Below are 24,430 nucleotides of genomic sequence, written 5' to 3'. Positions count from 1 at the left end.
CTTGTTTTTGAGATATTTTTATTTCATTCATGGTGTATATGAATGAATATGTATGTGTCCTTGTATACATTGACTACATATACAATGTCTGTATGCTTGTATGCATGTGTGTGTGGAAGTGAGTGTGTGCTTGCCTCTGAAGGCGCATGTGGGGGTCAGAGACCTGACACAGTGACACCTATTCTTCTGAGTCACCCCCTGTGTTACTTTTTTAGACGATCTTTCTCTGCACCTGCAGCTCACTGTTTCTGCAAGGGGAGCTGGCGAGTGAGGTCCCAGAACCCACCTGTCCTTACTCATTTACACGGGGCTGTAGATGTGATATGCTCTACCACATCCAACTTTTCATGAGGATGCCGGGGATTCCATCTCAGGTCCTCCTGCTTGTGTGGCATGCTTTTTGCCCCCTGAGCCATCTCCTCAGCTCTACAAACTATACTTTAAAAAGCATTTTAATAGTGAATGTATTAGAGAGATTGTGATGTAATTAAACGAGGCTTAAATTTGTTGACATTTGTTTTGAATTCAGGGTTGGTTTTCAAATTACCTTTTCAAAAACCTAACTCCTCTCCCCTTTATTCTTCAGAAGTAGAGAAAAATAATACAGTTGTCTATTGATAAACTCTACAGCTAATTTTTCCAGAAAAATCAGTTCTATAGCTTAACAGCTCTATGACTTTGGACAAGTGAGTTGCTTTTTCCTGTCCCTGACATTGCTCAGCTATAAACCAAGACCTCTTTAAGATTAGAATGAGGGACAGGCCTTTAATGTGGCATGGGCCTTTAATCCCTATGTAAGAGACAGAGGCAGAGGTAGGCAGTTTAAAGACAGACTGGTCTGCATAGCAAATCCCAGGCCAGCCAGGGCTACATGGTGAGACATTGCCTACAAAAATAAATAAATAAATAAATAAATAAATAAATAAATAAATAAATAAATAAATACTGGAATAAAGATTTTAAAAAATGCGTGAAGCATCTCACCATTTATGACTAACTAATCATTGTATGGTATTTACCATCATCCTGAGCCACTCAGATTTCTCTCTGCGCTGTACTTCACAATATATGACAACAAAATTCCTACCTAAGTAGGGATTACAACCCTCAAGAAGAATCCCTATTAACTCCAAGCTAAGCCTCACCGGCTGGGCACCCCCCCCCCCAAGGTCTCTCTTGAGATGAGTGGGGTCTGGAGCTCTTATTCCCACATCAACAATAGATTCATCCTAATCCTCCTCCTGGGAGATTATTTGTATTGTAAATGGCCATGTGCTACTTAATCATTTGCTACAACCAGCAGTGCAAATTCCATGTCTTTATTTGGCCGACCAAGCCTAAAGCCTGGAGATTACTGTTATATTTCATTTATAGAAAGATAGTTGGGGGGGGATTAATAAAAAGAAATTTAAAGTGATATTCTGCTTATGTTATCATGACATGCTGAAGATGTAATAACTAAGCAGAATTCAAAATGCCTCTGGCTGAAGCAGAATAAAATACACAGGAAGCAAACTATTACACAGGCAGATCCTGTCTTTAAAACCTCAGCACCCACTCCCACTTCAGCCCAGGGGCTGAATAGTCCTGCCCTCCTCTGCTTCTTCATACCATTGGAGCTGCTTTGAAAGAGATGATATGTTTATTCAAAACTGGAGAAGTAGAGAAAGATAATAGCAAAACCAATTCAAAAACAGACCGTTTCTGGCCCTACACCCTTAACTCAAAGCATAACTAATAATCCAGCTCTATGTCCCAACATTCCAAGTCATAGCCTCCTCTTGGAACTCGGTCCCTCAGAGACGTCATTAGTTTAGTGAGCATCTTTCATAAAAAGACAGAGGAGTGATGAGCTATCTGATGAACACATTAGACAGAATTAATTAAATAAGACCCTCATCGACATAATATCAAGGTAAGACCTAAAGACATATTTGGAAATGTATTTAATATAGTGGTCCTTGAAAGCTTCTGGATTAACGTCCCCCACAACACTGTAAACAAAAAAAGTAAGTGGTCCTTTCTTTTCTATGTTCCCAAAGTCGTGTGTGCAGTCCTGTGATGGGGTGGCAGCAGATTCACAAAGTTGGCTCTCTGGAAGAATAATGAGTGATGAGGGCATTCACCAGTGGGGGCTGAGAACTCTCCAAACCATACCAGGACAAAACTGGATTCTATCAACACTCAGGATTTAAAGACCCTCTGCTTGTCTGTCTAGATACCTTCCCAAGTTTCCTACTAAAAATGTTATCCACATTCTATTGGTGTAACAAAGTACTACAAATCTAATGGCTTAAAGCAACAAAGATGTGGCTGAAGAAATAGCTCTGTGGATAGTAGTGCTTGCTATGCAAAGAACGTGAAGACATGAGTTCAAAGCCCTGGTACCCAGGTAGAAAGCTGGGCATGGCTAACACTGTGACTATAACCCCATAGCTGAAAAAGAAAAGAAAGGGGACAAAAAAAATGGCGAGGTGGTTCAAATTTAATACTTAAATTTGATACCTAAAGAATGACTAACTACAAAGCCAAGTATATTAGTCAGTCACACATAATCTGCCAATAAATGTAAATTATCTTTCACTAATGGGGTCATGTCTCAATAAGCCCAGAGTGGGTTGAAAACATATGTGCCACTCAGTTTTGTATGACTGAGACAAAATATTGGAGATAATACAAAACAAGGGAAGATTGATTTCGTGTCTTGGCTTGGGGATGCTTACTCTACGGTTGCTTAACCCCATCCCTGGGATGTAGCTGAAGATCATGTGAGGGAGCATGTGGTGGAGAGAAGCTGCTCGCTTCCTGGTACCTGGAAAGCACAGGAAGAGTTCACCTTTGTAACAAAAGCCAGACCTATTAAGCTCTGAATCAATAGTGCATTAGTCATTCGTGAGGTCCGGAGCTCACATAATCCAATTACCTCTCAAAAGTCCCACCTCTGTATGCATGCTTAATTGGGGACCAAGCCTTAAACACATGGGCTTCCAGGAGGTTATTTCAGACCACTAGAACCTATATTCCATAATAATTTTATACACCTAGTCTATGGAACACCATGACTTGAAATATATTTGTACAAAAAAATACAGTTATATACTATAGAATATGATTATTCCCTCCATAGACATATGATTGATAGCCAAAAATAGCTAGAGATTATCATAATGAATGCTGCCATCCCAGCAAAGAGTCACTATTCAAAGTAGAGTTTCTACTAGGCGTATATTGTTTTACACCAAAGTTGAAAAATCATAACTCAAACCAGCATACGTCGTGAACAGTCTATAAATTTGTCTGTTCACCAGGATGGAAAATATTTGCTGCTTACCCCCCAAAGCCCCTCAAACTATCTTCAAAATCTCAGTGTGATCCATTCTCCAACACAGTCTGCAAAGGCCTGAATTGTGACACTTGTGGTAGGTAGAGCTCAGTCAAATAAGATTTGTGCTGTCCTTTTATTAAAACTTTGAAACTGATGGCTGTCTACCAACAGCATCCAACAGGAATTGACCTGGTGACTAGTCAGCTAGGGCAAATTCCCTTTCCCTGCAAAAGACTTCCATGCCATTGTTGCCCAAAGAAAGTCAACGCACTGGAAGTCCTATAACATGTTACATGCCTCCTGGTAGCTCCTTAACGCTAACAAGACACAAACAATATCTCTCTATTATCTGGAAAACATCTGGTGGGACTTCTGCTTGCCTTGTACTGTGCTAGGTCTCTTGGGACACTTGTCTCAGAAAAGTCACAATTTGACTCACAGGGACTAGATGCTAAACAAGAACCAAGTTTTTGCTTCTTTATACCCCCACCATATTACATGGAGAATGTGCGGAGTAAATTCATGTTGACTGCTTGGCTTATTAAACCAACGGTAAGAATCCTAATTATAGGTAGAGCTGCATCACAGTGCAGTTAGACCCTGACAGATTACACACCGTCTAGCTGAAATCCTTACTTTTATTGATAATGACAATGAAGTACAAATAAACTGATAAGGTAAATTAAATGATTACAGATAGAATTCAGTTCACATCTCCCTCTCTTGCCTCCTAATACAGTGTGCCTTTTAATTGGACCAAGATATGACAACGAAATTAAATCCTAGAGACAGCTTCATTTGACAAAGTCTGAACTTGCTCAAATATTCAGGCCACCTCAGCTGTGCAAAGTCCAACTCCTCCCCGGTCCTCACCTGTGCCTCTTCTTCTGGTTATCATTCTCTCTCTTTCCAGTGTGATGCTGCAGCTGGTACCCATGATCTTCTAGGTTCCTGGGAAGCAATTCATTTCATTAAAAAAATAATAATAAAGGAAATGTTCATATAACAGATCTATGTCTAAAGTGTCCTTGGGCAAGTTTCTTCTCTGAATGTGTTCTCTTTTTCATTTTCAATTTTCTTTTGTTTTTCCTGAGTTTTCACAGTGACTATGATCTCAGAAGCACGTGGCTTCTCCATGCCTGACTCTCACCTCCTACCCTGAGATAATTCCACAGAAGTCCATCAATCCTTTCAAGTCTAAGGTTAATTCCTGTGTTCTGTCCACAGTGGCAGGTGAGGTTCCTAGCCCAGAAGACATGTAGAGTGAGAGGAAACTGTAAGTGTACCTGCATATCAATGGGTCCATAAAATCTGAAGCCACTCTTTATTCAATGAACACATTACAGTTTCCCAGGCCACCTCTATTAACACAGTCTCTGGAAACTCTTATATCAAACTGAAAACAGTAAATAGAACCCAGTGTGATACTCAAAGCAGGAACAGTGACCCTGAACTGTAGCTTGATCACTTCCAATTAATAAGAAGGGCACTTAAATGAGAGAGATACTTCCACTCAGAGCAAAAGAAATTCCTCTTTCCACCTTCTGTTTTCATAAACATTGCAGTTGACTCTAGGTAATAAAAATACAAAGTTAAAACAATGGCAAACATTTGGCAGGCAACTAGATGTGATTTACTCGTGAGAACTAAAAGAGCATCGTGTGTTTAACAAAAATCACAGCTTTGTGGTTTTTATTTCTTTGCACCTTAATGTTTATCTCTCTCCCACCCTGTTCACAAAGCAAGGGAGGACAGGAGAATAAAAGGCAAAAATGCAAATTTGGACTAACACAAACCGGCATGATTGCCTCCACTTGTAAATTACCTACCTTTCTAGAAAATTCAACTCACTTAAAATGCCTAATGGATGTGAAGAGCTCTGAACCTAACACAGTGAAAGCAACCAAGTCAAAACATCTTTGAAAACAAACAAGAGAGAGAGAGAAAGACAGTCATCCCATCCTCACCCTCTCTGCCTGCCGAAAAGCAGCAATCCCAGCCCCCGGAGGGGATCCATAATTTTGATTTGAAAACCTCTCAGGGCGGTCCTTTGTATTTTCCCTTTCTTTCTTCGAAGATCACAGAAGCAATTTTCTTTTATCGTCAGCTATTTATAGTTTTCTTTTCTCAAAAATTCTTGGCCAGAAAGAAGCTGTGCAGAAAGTGTTCCGACAGCCACATTATTTTGTAGCACTCTTCAAAACTATTAAATACAATCAAGTAGGGGGGACCAAAACAGTTCCCCTCCCAACTTCTTCATTATCTTTTCCACTTGGTTTGCTCTCCTTGAAACAGTGGAAGCCAAATAAATAGTCTCCTCCTGGCACCGGGGTGGTAAGATGTGGAGAAAAAGAGTCACTTGAATGATCTCCTTTCTATACAGAGATGAAAATATACCAGAGGAAGAAGAGGCTTGGTATAATAGCTTAATGATTAGCACACATCTCTGTTCTCTTTCTCCTGTCTACGATCTAGAAGCTACCACATATGCTAAAGAGATTGGAGTGACATGAACTTGACTCCAAGCCAAGACTTTGAGACTTGTCAGCAGCCAACAGTCCTTTCTTTTGTGTTCCTTGTAGAGTTGCTAAAAGGATGATTTGTAGGCAAACATACAATTGTTCAAGTTCTGCCTCTACTTTTTGCTAATCTCTTAACCTTGGGGAAAATGCTTCTCTCGGCCTCAGCTTCCCATTCATCAAATAGGGGTGACTGAGCACTTAACAGAAAACACACGGTGACCACTTCCTGAATACACAAGAAAGTCCGTGTGAGCAGTTGTGAGCTCTGGCCATGTTTGTATGCTCCAAAATACCTCAAGCAGAGAAAGGAAGCAGTTGAAGATGGTTTCCATCTCCCTAACTCTGAGATTCCTTACATCTCTAGGAACTTGAGACTTTGTATGTGAGGGAAATGGATAACGTCACAGAGACAAGAGGAAAGGAAATGCAAGAGCACAGCCCAGAAGTAAAGAGGCCCAGAGTATGCTCCAACACCAATGCCTGGGGACTGGGTAAGTATTGTACATGTATGGGTCTTTAGGGAAATCTCAGCCCAAACCTTTTAGTTTGAAAAACTGTGTGACCCCGACAAGTCATTTACTCTCTCTGTAACTAAAAAGTACAAACTATAATGGTAGCTTCCTAGTCTATTTCTTTCCCCAGTGCCCAAGACATTTCGAGAAACATGGCTGAACACACCTCTGTGAAAATTTTAAAGAAAGTAATGAGTGTAACCTGTACGGCCGCCATTGGATCCCGCCATTTGGAATTGAGTTTCTTGCAGTGACTACTATGAAGGTATATGGATTCAAGTTAAATTCTAGATTTAAACTCTAATCTGCCATTTACTAACTAATCTCAATGATTTGCTTAAGTTAATTCTGCTTCAATACTTTGCTCAGAGGTGCCCATAAGTAGGTATTATCCCCAGCGCCATTCCGCTAAAATTCATTCCAAGTCTCATACTGTGCCTATTGTCTCAAGTTTCTTGCAGGAAGCTGCCATAGCCCTCCCAAGAGTTTCGAGTACGCATCTGGATCTGTATGTAGCACAGCTGCTGAGACAGCTAAGTGCTAAATTAGGATGCCTCGACTCAGGATGACCCTGTCCCCTTCATTCTGTGCACCTCTGCTCTACCCAGCCATCAGAATCCCTGTTCCCTGATTTCCTGGTACCAGATCTGCTGGATATCCGCAGCTCTTTTTCTTAAAGCAAGGTAAAAAAAGAGTCTCAGCAGACAGTGTTCTCCTTGGTTTATGTCCTTGAGTTATTCTCCACATCTTCAACTCTCTACAGATACTCCAATCAAACTGCCTGCCAAACATTTTCCTCTACCAGGCCATGGCTTATAGCTGAGGCATCTTTGTAACATGGTTCTCTGTGAAGAGCATTATGCAAACTGATATTCCACTGTAACTCTACTGTAACTCTCTAGCCTCGGGACACTCTTCTCCACGTTTAGAAATGCTAAAGTCAATGGAGATGATAGCACACATCATCTGTCTCCATTGCAGAGGCCGTGATGGAAAGCCCTGCCCGCACGGAGCTTCTGACCCAAGTAAGTGTGTGAAGAAGATGCCCAATGGATGCCTGCAAAGGACAGCAAAGCTTAGGAGATGGTTATCGCACATAAATCATCAGCACCAAAGACGGCAAGACATCGATACTATCAGTCCTACCAGCTGCAAGTACATAGCCCGGGGACTGCGGGGTTAAATGTGTACCATTTGTAAACCACCCAATCGGAAGCTTACATACCCATGTCAAGATTCATCTGGTAGAGCAGAAGCACATCAACAATACAAGCAGTGGGTTCTTTCATTATCCGAATTTATTTTCCAAAGATATGCATGGAAGGAGCATTTATAGCAGTGGTTCTCAACCTGTGGGTCACAACCCCTTTGGAGGTCAAGTGACCTTTGCACAGGGGTCACATATTGGATATTCTGCATATCAGATGTTTACATTACAATTCCTAACAGTAGTAACAGAATCACAGTTATGAAGTAGCAAGAAAATAATTCTGTGGTTGGGAATCACCACGACACACACGGAGGAGGAACTGTATTAAAAGGTCACAGCACTAGGAAGGTTGAGAACCGCTGGTTTGCAGGATGACGAGCGTGAGATTTTGCTCCTTTTTCTAGTAGAAAAACAAAGTGACCAGGAAATCAAGACTAGCAAGAGAACATTGCCCACTGATGCCCTCATGCAGGAGAGGACATGAGGAGTTAGACCGTTTCCATCTATTTCAAAAGTGTAGAAAGCTAGGAGAACAGGACCAGAGCAGTGGTGAGGAAACCACCCTACAACCCAAGAGTAGACATGGAGGGAAGCCCGGACTCCAGATACATATGTAGCAGAGGATGGCCTTATCTGACATCAGTGGGAGGGGAAGGAGGCTTGATGCCCCAGGGTAGGGGGATGCTAAAGGGTGAGGCAGGAGTGGGTGAATGGGTGGAGGAGCACCTTCATAGAGGCAAGGGGGGGAGAAGGAATAGGGTGGAATAAGGTGGAATAATAAATAAATAAATAAATAATAAATAGGGTGGAATAAGGTGGAGGGGTAACAGAGGAGATCATTTGAAAAGAAAATGAATAAAATGATTAATAAAAAAATTTTTAAAAGAAAGCAAGCTGGGGAGTAGAATGTGAAATGTTCAAAGCAGGAGCGAGCCCTATGCCACAAACTTTCCTTTAAACTCCTTGAAAGTTGGGATTTTTCATCAGTAACTAAGAATATCCATTTCTTCCTCTATAAAGTGTAATACTGATAGTACTGTCCTCCTTACACCTTGTGAGGAGTAAACCAAACCTCCCTCCTCCAGAACACTTGTAAGCTACATTTACACATTTACATGCACTACCACCACTCCACCTTCCACGTGCCCAAAAGCTCTCTCTAAACAACCCACTGTCTACTGTGCTCCATGTACAGACAGAGCACCGTCTAAAGACTCTAAAGGCTTGCAGCATCAGCCCTCGTCGTCCCAGGTGCTTCAGCAGGTTAGCTATCCTTCCGAAATGATACTCTTATCTCTGTTTGCCACCAAAATGACTGTGTCCTTTCATGACTTCAAGCCTCAGAAATAGACCCATGAAAAATAGTAATTACTGGGACCTGGGGAAATAGATCAGTTGATCAAAGTGTCTGACATTCAAGCATGGGCCTGAAAACCTATCCCCAGAACCCACATAAAAAGCCAGACATGAGCCAGGTGTGGTGGTGCATGCCTTTAACCCCAGCACTCGGGAGGCAGAGGCAGGTGGATTTCTGAATTTGAGGCTAGCCTGGTCTACAAAGTGAGCTCCAGGACAGCCAGGACTATACAGAGAAACCCTGTCTCGAAAAACAAAACAAAAAAACAAACAAAAAAAAAACCCAACAACAACAACAAAAAAAGCCAGACATGATGGAACAGACAGACATGCATACATGTGTGTGTGTGTGTGTGTGTGTGTGTGTGTGTGTGTATGTGTGTGTGTGTGTGTGACTCCAACACTGGAAGTGCTAGAGACAAGAAGATCCAAAGCTAATCTAGCAAACTGGCCATCTCCAGGTTCAGTGAGAAACCCTATCCCAAAACAAGACAGAAGGAAATCAAGGAGAATGGCCCCCCCACTCACATGCCTATACACAGAGTGAAAAATGAGTTGACTTTCGCTTAAGCTGAGAGCTACTAGCAAAGTCCTATCTGTTGTGGCACTCCATCTTCAAGGTATGGCATGGCCTTTGCCAGCTCGAAATCGTAGTAAACAAGAGTGAGCACCACAAGCTCTCAACCACCAGATATCCTATCAGGAAGATGGAGGCTCATGAGACATATCATGAGGTGCACACCTCCCCAGGGACCCACAACTAGCTAACCATTTCTAGAGATGAAAGATTTGTCTTCAGTGGTATAGCTGTCCCTAATTTGCCCATAAACCTATCAATAATCCCAGCTGAACTCATTGGCTCATAAAGCTAGACTTTGATGGATCATTCCTTTATCCCCTCTTTGGAGCAAGTAGACATTTACTCACTGCACCCCAGGAAAAGCCATGGAAAAGAAAGCCATTCTCCTTGTGCCCTAGGCCCACATTCTTGGTCTTCAGGCTGCTTATCCTCCTGCCCCATTCTTCATCCATTTCCCAGTCACCTGCCTGTGCCACTAATAGCTTTCATTACATATACATTCCTATATGTTGGCTTAGTCGGTGCCCATTTCTGCCATCAGATCCACAACACCACGGACTGTGAGTTTTATATGAGAGGCTTTGATAGTACCAGTAACAGAGTTCCAGGCCCATGGTGGGTTCTCAGTCGGTATGCATTGAATAATACAAGCAGTGGGAAAGTGGATACAAAAGGCTCAATACCTGTATGCTACTGCCAAGTAGTTCTCTCTCTCCTCCAGGTCTGCTAAGAAGAGGCAGCAGGCATACATAATTAGCATAGTCCTGTACTCTTAGAACTTGACTATGTACTTGACTTAGTACTTGAGCTACACAGCAGGAAAGGGGAAAAAAAGGAACTAGAGAGACAGCTTGGCAGTCAAAAACTTTACTAGTCTTGCAGAAGACCCTGGTTTGGTTCCCAGAGCCCACATGATGCCTCGTAGCTGTCTGTAACTCCAGACCCAGGGTATCTACCATTTTTATTCTGACCTCTGCAGGCACTACTTACTGAACGTGGTGGATACACATACATGTATGCAAACACTCATACATATATACATATATATATACATATATATATATATATATATATACACAAAATTGTTTTCTTAAATTTTAATACAAAGCATCAAGTCTAATGATCTACATATATGAAAAATCATATTGAAACCCATTGTTTTGTCTGCTACATTTTTAGAAACTGAATATCAATAAGAGGATAAGTAGAGGCGAGGCAGGAGACTTAAAATGTACGTAATAATGACTGTTTAGTTGTATGACATTTTTCCATAGAATTTGTGATCTCTTTTCCAAGGCAGCAATGAAGCCACACCATGGTCCTCAGCATTTAGCCCCCATCTCTCGTTCCCCACACGATCTGAGAGAACTCTTTGTTTTCAGATCTCAGGCGGTGATGTCTCTGCTGTGCCTCTGATGCAAGTCTTCCCCTGCTGCCTGGGTCCTCATTGTTCCCTTATCATCAGAGTACCCAGTGCCGGGGAGCATTCAGAGTTCATCACCCTTTGCCAAGAAGACAAGGCTAAAAATTGCTCAAAAGCCAGACTTTGCATGTCATTATTTTTACCCAACAATGGGTAAAAATAATGTTTTTTAAATCTATTACCCTCCCCATCCCACCTCCCGCCAATGGAGAGAGAGACTGTGTCTTCTCTGCCCTGTGCCCCTGCTACCTAATGAAATGTCCTAATTCACTGGTGACACCTCGGTCTCTACAGTTTAACTCCTTCAGTCCCATTTGCCCAGGTGACATCTCTCAAGTACTTTAAGGAAAGGTTCTATTCTAGCTTGCACTACAGTTGCCTTGACAAGCGTGAGTAAACTGCAAACTTCTTCCAAAAACAAAACAAAAAAACAAACAAACAAAAAAAAAAACCAGGGAAGTAGAATTCTTCTCGTGACTCAGTCTGCTTCAAGAGCAATATGGAGAATAAAAGAAAAAGTAGTGATAACTTTTTTTCTAATCCTAATGCCCTTAAGCACAGGCGCCTGATCACTGAGTGCGATGCGTTACTTGAGCCACCTACAGACCTCCCATCCATCCTCGGGGCCCTGCTTAGCCCCTGATGGTTTCTCACTGCAGAGTCCACTGGAGAGAAATGTTCCTATTCTTATGGCGGCCCCCTTCCCTATACACAGCTCCTCTCCTCCACTGTGGGAAGCTAAGGACCAGCCTAAGTCCAGCCCCTGCACTAGGCCATTTCCTGTTGTTTCAGGTGGTCTGAGGGCTCCTCCTTTAGGGGGTATCCACATGTCCAAAGTGACATGCGACGGAGGAGACTCTGAAGTTACAAGAGCCCAGTGTTCACCACACTAGGTTTTCTGGACACAGAAGGAGCTCATACACGGTAACCTAAAACAACATTTTTCTCCCCCTTTTTCGGGAATAATTGCTTTCTATTTTAACCCTATAAATGCATGGCTTACTCGGCCTCCTTCCTTTATCTTGATGGCCAGTTATAACTCATTGGTAAATTTAAGTTCTAACGTACATGCAAGAAAATGTGGTGTTCCGTGGAAAGACATGCAAGTGAATAAAAGGTTGGGGTTGGATGGATCTCCAGACCAAAATTTCAGGGCTGATTCTGGCAATCATTTTCTGAGCTAGTTGGGTGAGTCTCTCACAGCTTTGATTTTGATTATTCCCACCCAAAATACAGACAAATAAATAAATAAACAAAGGACCAAACTTTTCATCTCCCATTTCAGGTATATTGTAAGTAGTAATAATAACAATACTGAGAAAACATCACAAAACTTAGAATGTAAACAGTGCCTTCTAAGGATGAATGATTGGTCCTTTGTCATAGACGTTGTGGTCGTCATCATCACCATCATCTTCATCCCCATCATCATTCTCTTGACGCCACTTAGCACGTTAACTTTTTGTGTGTTGTACTACTGCCACCTACCGGCAGAATGCGTGAATAGGACGCAGTCTTTAAACATTAGGGTTTACATTTGCTTCGATGAGTGTCCACTTGGACTGAAGTGAAAAATGTGCACACACAAAAAAAAAAAAACCAGAAATGATCACACTTGTTATACTTGGCAAGGAGGATTCAGCCCCAACCTTGAATAAATGGGGCAGAAACTGAGCCCAAGGTCTAGATGAAGAGAAATTCAGCCAGGTGGTCTCATCCATTTTTTATTAGTCCAAATGTGTTTTGCATGTAGCAAGCTATGCTCCTATTAACTTGCAGGCCTAAAATGGAAACATTTAGGGCAAACTGTGGACTGACTGTCAGAATTGGAGAAAGTGTGACATTTTGATATACCCAAGACAGAAAACTGGCTCTGCTGGCACCGGAAGCTGTCAGCAGCAACTGGTCAGCGGAACTGGGCAGAGGACATGGCTGGCCTCTGCTGGCACCGGAAGCTGTCAGCAGCAACTGGTCAGTGGAATCAGATAGAGGACATGGCTGGCCAATCTTCTGAGTTCCCAACTCTGCCCTCACTCCCAGAGGATCTGCGATGTTTCCTCGACAACTTGACAAAGAGACAAATGCCCTTCCTCTTCTTTCAGGTCATTGTCAGAAACTTCTAGTTAGGGGCAAGAGAAACGAGCCGTTTGTACATTTCCTTTCCATGATGAATTTCTTCTGGAAGCATGCCAAAATTCTTATAGAAATCAGGAAGACTGATTGACCTACATTCAGGAAATGAAGTGATGGTTTCATTTAGGGCCATAAGCGAAACCTTCCCATATCGATATGAATGTCTGTCTACAGAAAGTCAGTGGAGCACCAACTACAAGAACAACGGGGCAGAAATGTTTCTGTCAAGACCGCTGAACTCAGGTTTCCCTTCAAAAGCAAGGAAAACTCAAGCCAGCCCACTGAAATACTCCTTTGTCACACTGTAACTTGGGACTTGATAATGATGGCGGGCGAGCATGGAGTGTGTATGGATTTATGAGCCTTTGGAGTAAGAACTTGATATATTTTAATATACATTAAGCTATGAATAAATTTTCAATATGATGGAAGGTCTTAGGAAAATGAGAACTTATACCTAAGGAAAACTAGAAGGTAGAAATATAAACTGGAAACATCTCTTTGGAAGACTGTTACACTCACCACTATACCACCAACACCACCCAGAACAATCTATTGGAATTCATAACTTTCAATCGCATTCCCCAGCTTTACCTCTGACCCAAAAAGGGCAACTTCAAATTTTCCCAACATTCAGTTGTTATCCTGGGCAACCATTCAGACGGTAGTTATTATGCCGGGAATCCATACTGCTCTCCCATTGGCTCATATGTTGAATGCCTGATCCACAGCTTGTCTGGCGCTTTTCTGGAAACTGTGCACACTGTAGCAGATGGAGCCTGGATAGTAGAAGAAAGTCAGTAGGCGTGAACCTATGAAGGTGATACCTGCTTTCCACCGACTTTGTCCATTTCCCAGTCTGCTGTAATGAAAAAGCCAACTTCACATACTCCTGTCAGCATGGATCAAGATGTTGTCAACTGTCATGCCTGCACAATCATGGATGGACTGAGACCTGAAATCATGAAACAAAATAAGTAAATACTTCCTTCTGTTCTCCATTAACTTATTCATTTCTTTACATCCCAGTAGTGCCTCTCCTCCCAGTTCCACCCTCACAAATCCCTCCTCCCATTATGCCTGCTTCTTCTCAGAGAAGAATTCCCCCCTTAGGTACCCACCTGCCCTGGAACATCAAGTTTCAGTAGGACTAAGTGCATCCTGTCCAGCTGATACCCAACCAGGCATTCCTGCTAGGAGAAGAGGCCCAGTGGCAGGCAACAGAGTCAGAGACAGTCCCCACTCCAATTGTTAGAGGACCCACATGAAAACCAAGCTGAACATGTGCTACAAATGTGTAGCTCCAGCCTTTACATGCCCTTTGGTTGGTGGTTCAGTCCCTGTGAGCCCCTATAGGACCAGGTTAGTTGACTCTATAGGTTTTCTGAAGGTGTCTTTAACCTCTCCAGCTCAGTCCTATCCCCTACTCTTCCACACCACTCCCTGAGCTCTGCCTAATGTTTGGCTGTGGGTCTCTACATATGTTTCCATCCAGTGCTGGATGAAGCCTCTTGGGAGACAATTAAACCCTTCTTTCTTAAGTTTTTCTGTCTGGTATTCCATCACAGCCATGCCCAGGCCTTCCAGATTGGTGAGTTTAGAAGGACATTGATTTCCAGCTGAGTCTGATTAGGTTATCACAAGTTTAAGATGGAAACAAAGTAGTGTGTATGGTGTAGCTTAACTATACCTCAAAAAAATATTCTGGAAAGGATCTATTGTTAATGTAAGAATAAGAATAGAAACAAGAATTATAATAGTGTCAAAATTATCAATAAGAATAAACATGAGGGTGAGTCTTCCACGAGGCATGAAAAAAGACATTTTAATTCATGCTCCTTGTATTATGGTAATAAGTTTTATTCCAACTATAATACCTTATTTACCATTGAGCTATTTTGTGTTTCTTCTGCCTATACCTGATCATATTTAAAGCATTGTTGAAAACTTCTAGAGATATTTTTTCATAATGAAATCACAAAGGAGTTTTAAGGGTCTTGTTGGAGTCTGCACTGTCCAGGTACTTGGAGAAATTCATTTTATTAAATGCATATGCTTTTTATCATGATCTACTAATAAGCAAATACTTAGAATGATGGTTATTCTTTGCATCTCAAAGCCACTGATAGGTTCCTAACATCATAATGTTGATATTAAGCAAATATCAGGTAGTTCATTTAAAAAGCCTTCCTACATAGATAACCTTAAGGTGCTAGAAACCCTTTTGTAGTTATGCAGTAGCCCTACTATAAGAAGGTCTTTAAGCATTTGGCAGCCCCTCTCAGTAGGAATGGTGGACCCTACCTGGCCCAGGTAGGTGAGGATGCTGTCTTCATTTCTGCTCTCCAACTACAGAAAGTCTCTGCTCTATTATTTCTGTCTGAGTCTCATTGTTTCTACAATGAGTCCTGTGTTTCTAGCTGTATCTGCTTCATTTTCCCTAATCTCATTAAACTGTCGATGACTCCCATTATGCTGTTCCTTGCAAAGGTCTGGCAATCCCTGTCTTCACTGATGCTGCACATGAACTGGGGTTTGAGGTGCCAATGTGTTCTTTGACTACTTGCCCATATTCAAACCACTTTAAGTAGGACAAACATAAAACTAGATCTACATTTAAGTGTGATCGTGTAAGGATAAAACTTTAGTGATATTAAGTCTTAAGTCTTCAGACTCTTTTATGAATAGAAACTGAGACAGAGAGCCAATTAAAAAAAAAAAACTAACTACATATTTAAAACATGTAACAACAAGCCACAGAAACACCAAGTAAATGACTGTATAAAACGGCTAACCAACTGATAGAAGCTAATTGGATGTTTCATAGATATTTTTACCCAAGAGTGATAGAAGTCTTGATAAAACTAAAATTAAAACTTTCTTCTCTTTATAGGACAATGATGTGCCTGGTCCCATCAGTAGATGGGAAGTTTTATTGTGGGACTCTTGCTGAGTTATTTTTTTTTAATTGGTAGAAGTAGATTCTCACTGAGCCAAAATTTTTCCCAACCTGTGATTTCTTCAATTGTCACACATTTTCTTCCTTTCTTTTCCTGTTTCTCACAAGGATTACTTTGGTTTTTTGTATTTAAAAAAATACTTTATTTTAAATAATAATACAATTTCCATGTTATATGTGTTTCATTTTTTTGTTTTAAGCATTTTAAAGTCCATTCTTTAAGTGTATAAGTGTTTTGCCTGCACGTATGTCTGTACACCACATGTGTGCCTGATGCCAACATGCCAGAAGAAGGTGTTAAATCGGCTGAATCAAGAGTTACAGACAGTTGTGAGCCACCATGTGGATGTTGTGAATCAAACACAGGTCCTCTAGAAGGGTTAGAAAGTGCTCTAAAGAGCTGATCCGCCTCTCTAATCTCAAAATTTTACATATTAAATAACAGAATTGTTGATAATGTTTTAAACAAAAGAAAAATCCCTTCCCATTGGAGCAAAGTTTAAGATAACTTTTTTTTTCTTTCTTTTCTCCCTCTTTTGTTGAAAATAGATTTGTGGGGGACAGGACTTTCAGCTCCGTAGAGACAGCCTGCCAGAGTGAGAACTGGAGGGAGACTCTGTGCCTCTCCGAGGAAAAGTAACTGAGCAAAGGAGCCGAGAGGGAAAATGTCTTCATATGCATTTTTTGTGGGTGCAAACCTGCTGGGAAGAGAACAAGAAGCGCCGGATGGCTTCTGTCAGCTCCTCGGAGTTTAATAAGAAGTGCTCAGAGATGAAGAAAACCAAGTCTGCTAAAGATAAGGGAAAATGTGAAGACATGGCATAGGCTGGCATGACAACCTACATCTCCCCACCCAAAGAGAAGATCAAAAAGAGGTCCAAGGATCCCAGTGCACACCAGCTGCCTCTTTCTGCCTTCTTCTTGTTCTGTTCTGAATATTATCGAAAAGTCGAAGGAGAACATCCTGGCTGGACCACTGGTGATGTCGCAAAGAAATTCGGGGAACTGTAGAACAGCACAGCTGCAGGTAACAAGCAGCCTTGTAACTAGAAGGATGCCAAGCGGAAGGGAAAACACTAGAAGGATGTTGCAGTCAACAGAGCTAAAGGAAAACTGTACGCAGTGGGGAAAGGGGCTCATCGAGGCTGAAAGAGCAAGTAAAAAGAAGGGAGGGGAAGAGAACAAGGAGGAGGAGGAAGAAGATGAAGTTGATGATGAGGCCAAAATGGGTTCCAGTGCATTTTTCAGATCTATAAAGTATTTAACCCCACCCCAACCCCAGTTCACAATTCACTCCTTTTAAAGAAAAGAAATTGAAATGTAAAGTTGTGTTCAGATTTGTTTTTAAACTGTGCAGTGCCTTTTTTGTGTTGTTAACATACTGCCAAATGACTTTAGATAACTCTGTTCTGGTGATATTTTCAATAGCCACTGACTTTGCCCAGGACAATCCTAGGTTTGAAAATTGGCATGGAAATTTAAAGCAGGTTCTTATTGGTGCACAGCACAACTATGTGGGGGTGGTGGTGTTTGGGGGGAGAAGGGGGGATGCTCGGTTTTGTTTTGTTTATCTCCTCTTCAGTTGACTGTGATGCAGCTTATACAAATTGTTCTTCTGCTAACTGAATACCACTCTGTAATAACAAAAATTAAAATTAAAATTAACCCCGCTGTTTTGTTGACATTCCAAATGATTGCAAGTAAATACAATTTTTTATTTAAAAAATTTCATTTTACTTCTCACTTAATAAATCCTGATTATGTCTTCATCTCCCTCTGCCCCTCCCAGTTCCTTTCCACCTCCCCTCTCATCCAAATCCACTTCCTTTCTGTCTCATTAGAAAAGAACAGGTTTTTAAGGGAATACATAGATATAGATGTATAACAAAAAATAATATAACATATAACAAAAAGTATCTCATCAGAGTCAGACAAGACAAGACAAAAAAAAAAAAAAAAAAAAAAAAAAACAGAAGAAGAAGGGAAAGAACCCAAAGGAGGTACAAGAATCAGATATCCAAACGTTCCCACACTCCATAATATATACCCAGAGAAACCTGGTGCAGACACATACAGGCCATGTGTATAGCACCTCGGTCTCTCTGAGTACATATGAGCTTAAGATGACTTTTTTTTCCCAAGAAGATAGATAGCACAAAGGTGATGACTTATTCTGACTTCAAGCATGGGATGGGAAGATTGGTTATAATCTCCTAGGAAATTTCCAAATCCCCTGAAGCTAAAACTCTGAGAACACATCCTTAAAGCTCTAAGCAGCTCCTCTTAAAATTTGGAGCTAAGACGAAAGGATGGACCATCCAGAGACTGCCCCACCCGGGGATCCATCCCATAATCAGCCACCAAACCCAGACACTATTGCATATGCCAGGAAGATTTTGCTGAAGGAACCCTAATATAGCTGTCTCGTATGAGGCTACACGAGTGCCTGGCAAATACAGAAGTGGATGCTCACAGTCATCTATTGGATGGAACACAGGGCCCCCAATGGAGAAGCTAGAGAAAACACCCAAGGAGCTGAAGGGGTCTGCAACCCTATAGGTGGAACAACAATATGAACTAACCAGTAACCCCAGAGCTCATGTTTCTAGCTGCATATGTAGCAGAAAGATGGCCTAGTCAGCCATCATTGGGAAGAGAGGCCCATTGGTCTTGCAAACTTTATATGCCCCAGTACAGGGGAACGCCAGGGTCAAGAAGTGGGAGTAGGTGGGTAGGGGACCAGGGCGGGGGAGGGTATAGGGAACTTTCGGGATAGCATTTGAAATGTAAATAAAGAAAATATCAAACGAGAGAGAGAGAGAGAGAGAGAGAGAGAGAGAGAGAGAGAGAGAAATAGAGGAATATACTCAAAAGCAACTTCTGGCCTCCATATGCACACACAGGTGTATATACAAACACACACATGGATTATGGATCTCCATGACAAATTAATATAGGCAATGATGTGTGCTCAGATCAGCCTCCCACAAATAATTTATTTGAAGTCCATGAACAAGTATACATTCATACAAAAATCACTTTTTATGCTCAGAAAAAGGAATTTCCCAAATTGAGGGTACAAGTCAGATGCTACCCTGTGGCTCTGCCATCCACTTGCTCTCTTATCTTAGACAACGGCCACAATGACAGCCATATGGAGCACTGGGCAGTTTTCTATAGCAGCAGCCACCACTGGTCTGCTACCCAGTAATTACTTGAGTTTCCTCTCTGGCTTCCATCTCCAACCACTGTTCAGTCCCCCAAATATTTATTAGACATACTTTACACCACTAGGGAAACAGGCCTATATAAAAACAAGACTGAGGCCCCTCTCTATGGAATTTACATACTCACATAGAGAGTCAGAAAATTAACATAAAGCAACAAATTGGTAGCTAATTGCAGATCATTTCTACAATGTAAAGAATGTTAAATGGTTCAAAACAACAAGATACAATTGATGAGGCTACTTCAGGTGGGACGATAATAGGAAGGCCCTCTAGAGGGCTACATTTAAATTGGCGGTTAGAGGCTGAGGAAAAACCAACAGGGAAGAACCTAAAGGAAGAGCTTCCAGCCTGAGTAAACTGAGCAAATGAAAATAGGCTGAGAATCAGGAGGGCTGACTCACAGAGCACTCGCCTTGCAAACCTGAATTGGATCCACCAAAGCACACATTAGAAAAAGAATGGAATAAAAGAAGGTGTGACAGCAGAAGGGAGATGAGAGGAGTGACAGTGCTAGGGAAGGAAAGATGGGTAGCCTTGGAACTCAGTGGCACCAGTAGAGTGGTGGACTCCAGACCAATGAGAAAACTTATCTCAGAAAACAAAGTGGCAGAAGCTGAGGAACGACATCCAAGATTGTTCTCTCTTCTACACGGACAGACACACAGACACACACACAGAGGGATAGACACACAGGATATACAGGAAGGGGTAGATAGACTGAAACACGTCGAGGAGAGGGGAGCAGAATGTAGCAGGAAACAGTAAAGTATGTGGGAAAGCGCACATACAGCCCCAGGGAGTATAACCCATTACCACCTACATCCTTCCATTATTACACATATAACAATATGTTATAAAAGTTAATTTACTCTTCTGTCTCTTTGAGTAGACGGTTAGTTCCTTAAGTACACTATATCTTATTCATGATAATAATTATAGCTTCCATTTATTGAACTATACCAGGCACTAAGCTAGCTACTTTGCATACATTATCTCCAATGTTCACAACAACCCTGCCAGGTAAGTATTATGAACATAATTTTACAGATTGAAAAAAAAAAATCACCTAAATGATTTATCCAAGGCCAGAAGCTAACATGTGGCAAAGCTGGCACTTGAATCTGTTTCATCTAATTCTAAATCTGACCTTTTTCTCCATGCCACATCATCTTAACCTTGTCTCAATTACTCACACTGGAAACCCTGGCCAACGATGTTCAATAAACGTCCCTGGGGCTGAGTTGGAGTGAATCAAAGGGCTGGATGCAAACCCACATAAGAGCAAACAGAACAGGAAAGACCACAGCCTTGGGGGAACTTTGAAGCCCCACTCAAGAGGACAGTGAACTCACAAGACCATAGCGCTAGGGAGACTGAGTGATGACGATAGAGGGCCGTGGTAGCTACCTTCTTGCAGGAAGAATTAAAAGTATTGTGGCAACTGTCAGGGAAGGGACTGCACTTAATAAAACTAAATGGAAGCTATGGGGTTTCCTGAAAGCTAATGCATGACACGGTGACACAGCTGCATATCATGTTCCGAAAACAAATTAATGGGATTTTAAAGAGAGAGACTGCTCAGTGTGCTTGCAAAATGGAGATACAGAAGAATGCACCCCAGCGACGAGGAGAGGGGAACAGAGAGCAGGAGGAGGGGAGCACTGTTGTAATTGCCTATAATTTCTCCCCCTCCTCCTCCTGACTTTAATTAGGACACTTGCGAGACACACACATTTGTAAGAGTGACAGAGCTAATTGAAGAAAACCACATGTCTCATCAACAACCAAATCAGGAATAATAATCAAAGCAGCAGAAGCAAAATTGGAAGCCATGGAGCTGTCAAATGCAGAAGGAACTCAAATACAATGAGGCATGTAATTTAGAAAAAGCGAGAGGGCTATGCAGAAGCATTAAAAAATGAGACACGAAATAAAACAGTTAACTCAGTGCAGGCTGACACGTTCCCGCCCACAATCTGGTCACAATTAAATCTGGTCAGAAATTCATCTCGCCCTTTCGGCTGTGGTCTGGGGGTGCTGAGGGGGTGCTGTGTTGTTTCTACCTTGCTGCCTAGAACGTCCCTGTTAAGTGAAGGCAATTTCCTCCCTCCCTAAGCTGGTGTCTTAGTTAGGGTTATTATTGCTATGATGAAACACCACAACCCAAAGCAACTTGGAAAGCAAAGAATGTGTTTAGCTTATACTACCATGTGAAGGAACTCAAGCAGATCAGGAGCTGATGCAGAGGCCACAGAGGGGTGCTGCTTACTGCCTTACTCCTTGTAGTTTGCTCAGCCTGTTTTCTTATAGAACCTAAGACCTAGCTCAGGGATGGAACCACTCACAATGGGTTAGGCCCTCCTCCATCAATCACTAATTAAGAAAACGCTCCACAGGTTTGCTTATAGCCCAATCTTATGGGTGTATTTTCTAAATCTAGGTTCCCTCCTTTCAAATAACTACAGCTTGCTTCTAGTTGACATAAAACTAACCAGAATAATAGCTGCTCTCTCTCTCTCTCTCCCCCCCTCTCTCTCTCCCTCTCTCTCTCTCTCTCTCTCTCTCTCTCTCTCTCTCTCTCTCTCTCTCCATCTCTCTCTCCCCCTCCCCCTCTCCTTTATTTTAAACTCCAGATTTTATTCCCCTCCCGGTCCACCCCCTGAATGTTCCACATCCCGTACCTCCTCTCTTCCCTGCCTGTTTCTACGAGGATGCCCCCACCCACCCCACCACTCCCTGTGGCCTCCCGTCTCTTGAGGGTTAGGTGCATCTTCTCTGACTGAACCCAGACCCAGCAGTCCTCTGCTGTATATGTGTTGGGGGCCTCATGTCAGCTGGTGTATATTGCCTGGTTGGTGGTCCAGTATCTGAGAGATCTCGGGGGTCCAGGTTAGTTGAGATTGTTGGTCCTCCTACAGGGTTGCCCTCCTCCTCAGCTTCTCCCAGCTTTTCCCTAATCCAACCACAGGGGTCAGCAGTTCTTAATGCATACTGTTCTTCTACCATCATGATGGTCATTTCTGTCCCCAGTGGAGCTGGAAAATGACAGGCTCTTATCCCTAACTTTTACTATTGCTTGCATTCAAAAGTCATTGTTGAGTTTTCCTTCATCCTCGGTGTCTAGACCTATGACATTAAGTAGCAAGTCAACTTTAGAAAAAGAATTCTTGTTACTTTTCTAGCTTCTGAAGTCAAAGTACATGACTTTCTTCTCTCAAAAGCTTCCTTTCCTTGTCAGCCAACAGGGTCAAGGTAGGACTCCATTCTCAGGCGGAAGTGGGTATATATAACATCTGTTACAGAGACATCCAAGTGACTGGAGCTGGCCAGCCAGAACCTCAGCACACTCAAATAGCTGGAAGGAAGAAGGTGCTTGCTATTTCTCATAAAGTGATTCTTGAAGATATTTGCAACGTTCATGCCTCTAGAACCAGCCCCACATGGGAGGCACTTACACATTGCTAAGTGTGGCTGACACCTTGAATTGCAGCCTTGCCTTGCTCCTACAAAATCCTATCCTCACTCATAGTTTCTATCATTGACCCTGAGGAACTACTTCCCAAACATTTGAGGTCATTGATGCTGGATTCATATTAATCACAGCTGACTTTTAAGACCTCAGCTAACCAGTATTGATTGTCCCAGTAAAGCAAAGATTACACTTCAGTGGTTTTGGCTTCTTGTTAATCACAACTGAGTCTTCATCCCTGGCTGACTAGAAACCACAGATTCTTCAAAACCATCAAGTTTTTCATGGACTCTCAAACTTCCATCTGAACCCTCATAAGCCAGGCTTCTGCCATCTACATTCTTCTCAATATTATGGTTCAAGCGTCCATCACAGCTCACTATGATGTGACCAATAAAGGAATTTTACAGCTCAAATCTCCAATACTCCCACAATATTCCCCAAAACAACATGGTCAAGTCTAAGCTCCTACTCTCTGGTACCAATCTCTGTCCTAACTTTGTTTCTGTTTCTGTGATAAAACCAATGGCAACTTGAAACGGTGGTGGTACTTTGTCTTACAGATCACACTCCATCACTGAGGGAAGCCAAGGCAGGAACCTGGGAGCAGGATCTGAAGCAAAGATCATGGAGAAATGCTGCTTACTGGCTTGCTTTATATGGTTTGCTCAGCTTGCTTTCCTAGACAATTCAAGACTACCTTCCCAAAGATCGCATCATCCACAGTAGGCTGGGCTCTCTCATATCAATCCTTAATCAAGAAAATATAATGCCCACAGATGTGCCCATGGGCCAATCTGATGGTGACAAATTTCTCAATTGAAGTTCCCTCTTCTTGAGTAACTCTAATTTGTGTCATGTTGACAAAAGCTCTTAACAATCATGTGGCTATTGCTGCACACACACACACACACACACACACACACACACACACACCATTGTTCTCTCAAAAACAAAAGGTAAAGAGGATTCAGAAAAAAATAAGTTGATACAGTACAGAAGAAAGAAAATGTGATCATTGACAGACCGGGTCATCTGCTTTCCAAGCCTCTGTGAATGCCAGTGTGATCAACTTAACAAAAGTCCTGGGACAGCTTTATTCTTGTTTATTATAACCCTCTTGCTACCATAGGAGCTTCTGAGTCTGCAAAATCAGAACATGCAATGCTATATTTCGTTCTTACCTGTGTGAAGCATGAAAAAGGAGAGGCAATTGTGCTCTGCTGATGCCTATAGTCTTCCTGAGACAACTGTATTTTGTCTGAGCATCTTCTTAACATCAGGGAAGGATTGAGAAGGGAGAGGTTTCTGGGAATCAAGAAGAAACCTAACAACCTTAAAATCAATGAGATCATCATAAAGTCATTTCTTGGTATTAATAGAAAAATATAACTTTCTATTTATAATATATTTATACATTTTATTTTTCAATAAAAGTTTACACTTTTTTCTAGTTGGCTTCTGCTTTTAAAAATCATAAACTGCACATTCCCATTTTGTCTGAATACCAGATTAAGAACAAAACCAAAAGCTGGACAATTTCTTAATACTATAATAAATGCACAATACAATGCCTATATTTGGATGATCAAAGATGAAGATTCAAGAAAGATGTTCATAATTGATGTTTAAATTGTGTCACTAGTACATCCTTGGGAACCAAAGGAACTGTACTTTAATACTGAAGCATACTGTTCATCATCCACCACCT

The 24,430-nt window shown here is 41.8% G+C and overlaps 1 long non-coding RNA gene across 3 annotated transcripts; it reads right to left on the bottom strand.

The window, feature by feature from the left end:
- Positions 1-4,229: 4,229 nt before the first annotated feature.
- On the bottom strand, positions 4,230-24,025 carry Gm40548. 3 transcript variants are annotated; one of them, XR_872912.1, is made up of 4 exons: positions 23,904-24,025; positions 13,952-14,251; positions 13,656-13,840; positions 12,201-13,254 (listed from the first exon to the last, which is right to left on the bottom strand). It is a non-coding gene; the product is annotated as a predicted gene, 40548 (long non-coding RNA). The 3 variants fall into 3 exon arrangements; XR_872913.1 differs by lacking the exons at positions 12,201-13,254; positions 23,904-24,025 and adding an exon at positions 4,230-4,276 and having other exon boundaries at positions 13,952-14,944; XR_003950227.1 differs by lacking the exon at positions 23,904-24,025 and having other exon boundaries at positions 13,952-17,843.
- Between the last annotated feature and the right edge of the window lie 405 nt (positions 24,026-24,430).

Source organism: Mus musculus, chromosome 12, assembly GCF_000001635.26.
Source record: "Mus musculus strain C57BL/6J chromosome 12, GRCm38.p6 C57BL/6J".
NCBI lineage: Eukaryota > Metazoa > Chordata > Mammalia > Rodentia > Muridae > Mus > Mus musculus.
The sequence above is the reverse complement of the archived record's forward strand: the minus strand, read 5'-3'. Positions and strand labels throughout refer to the sequence as shown.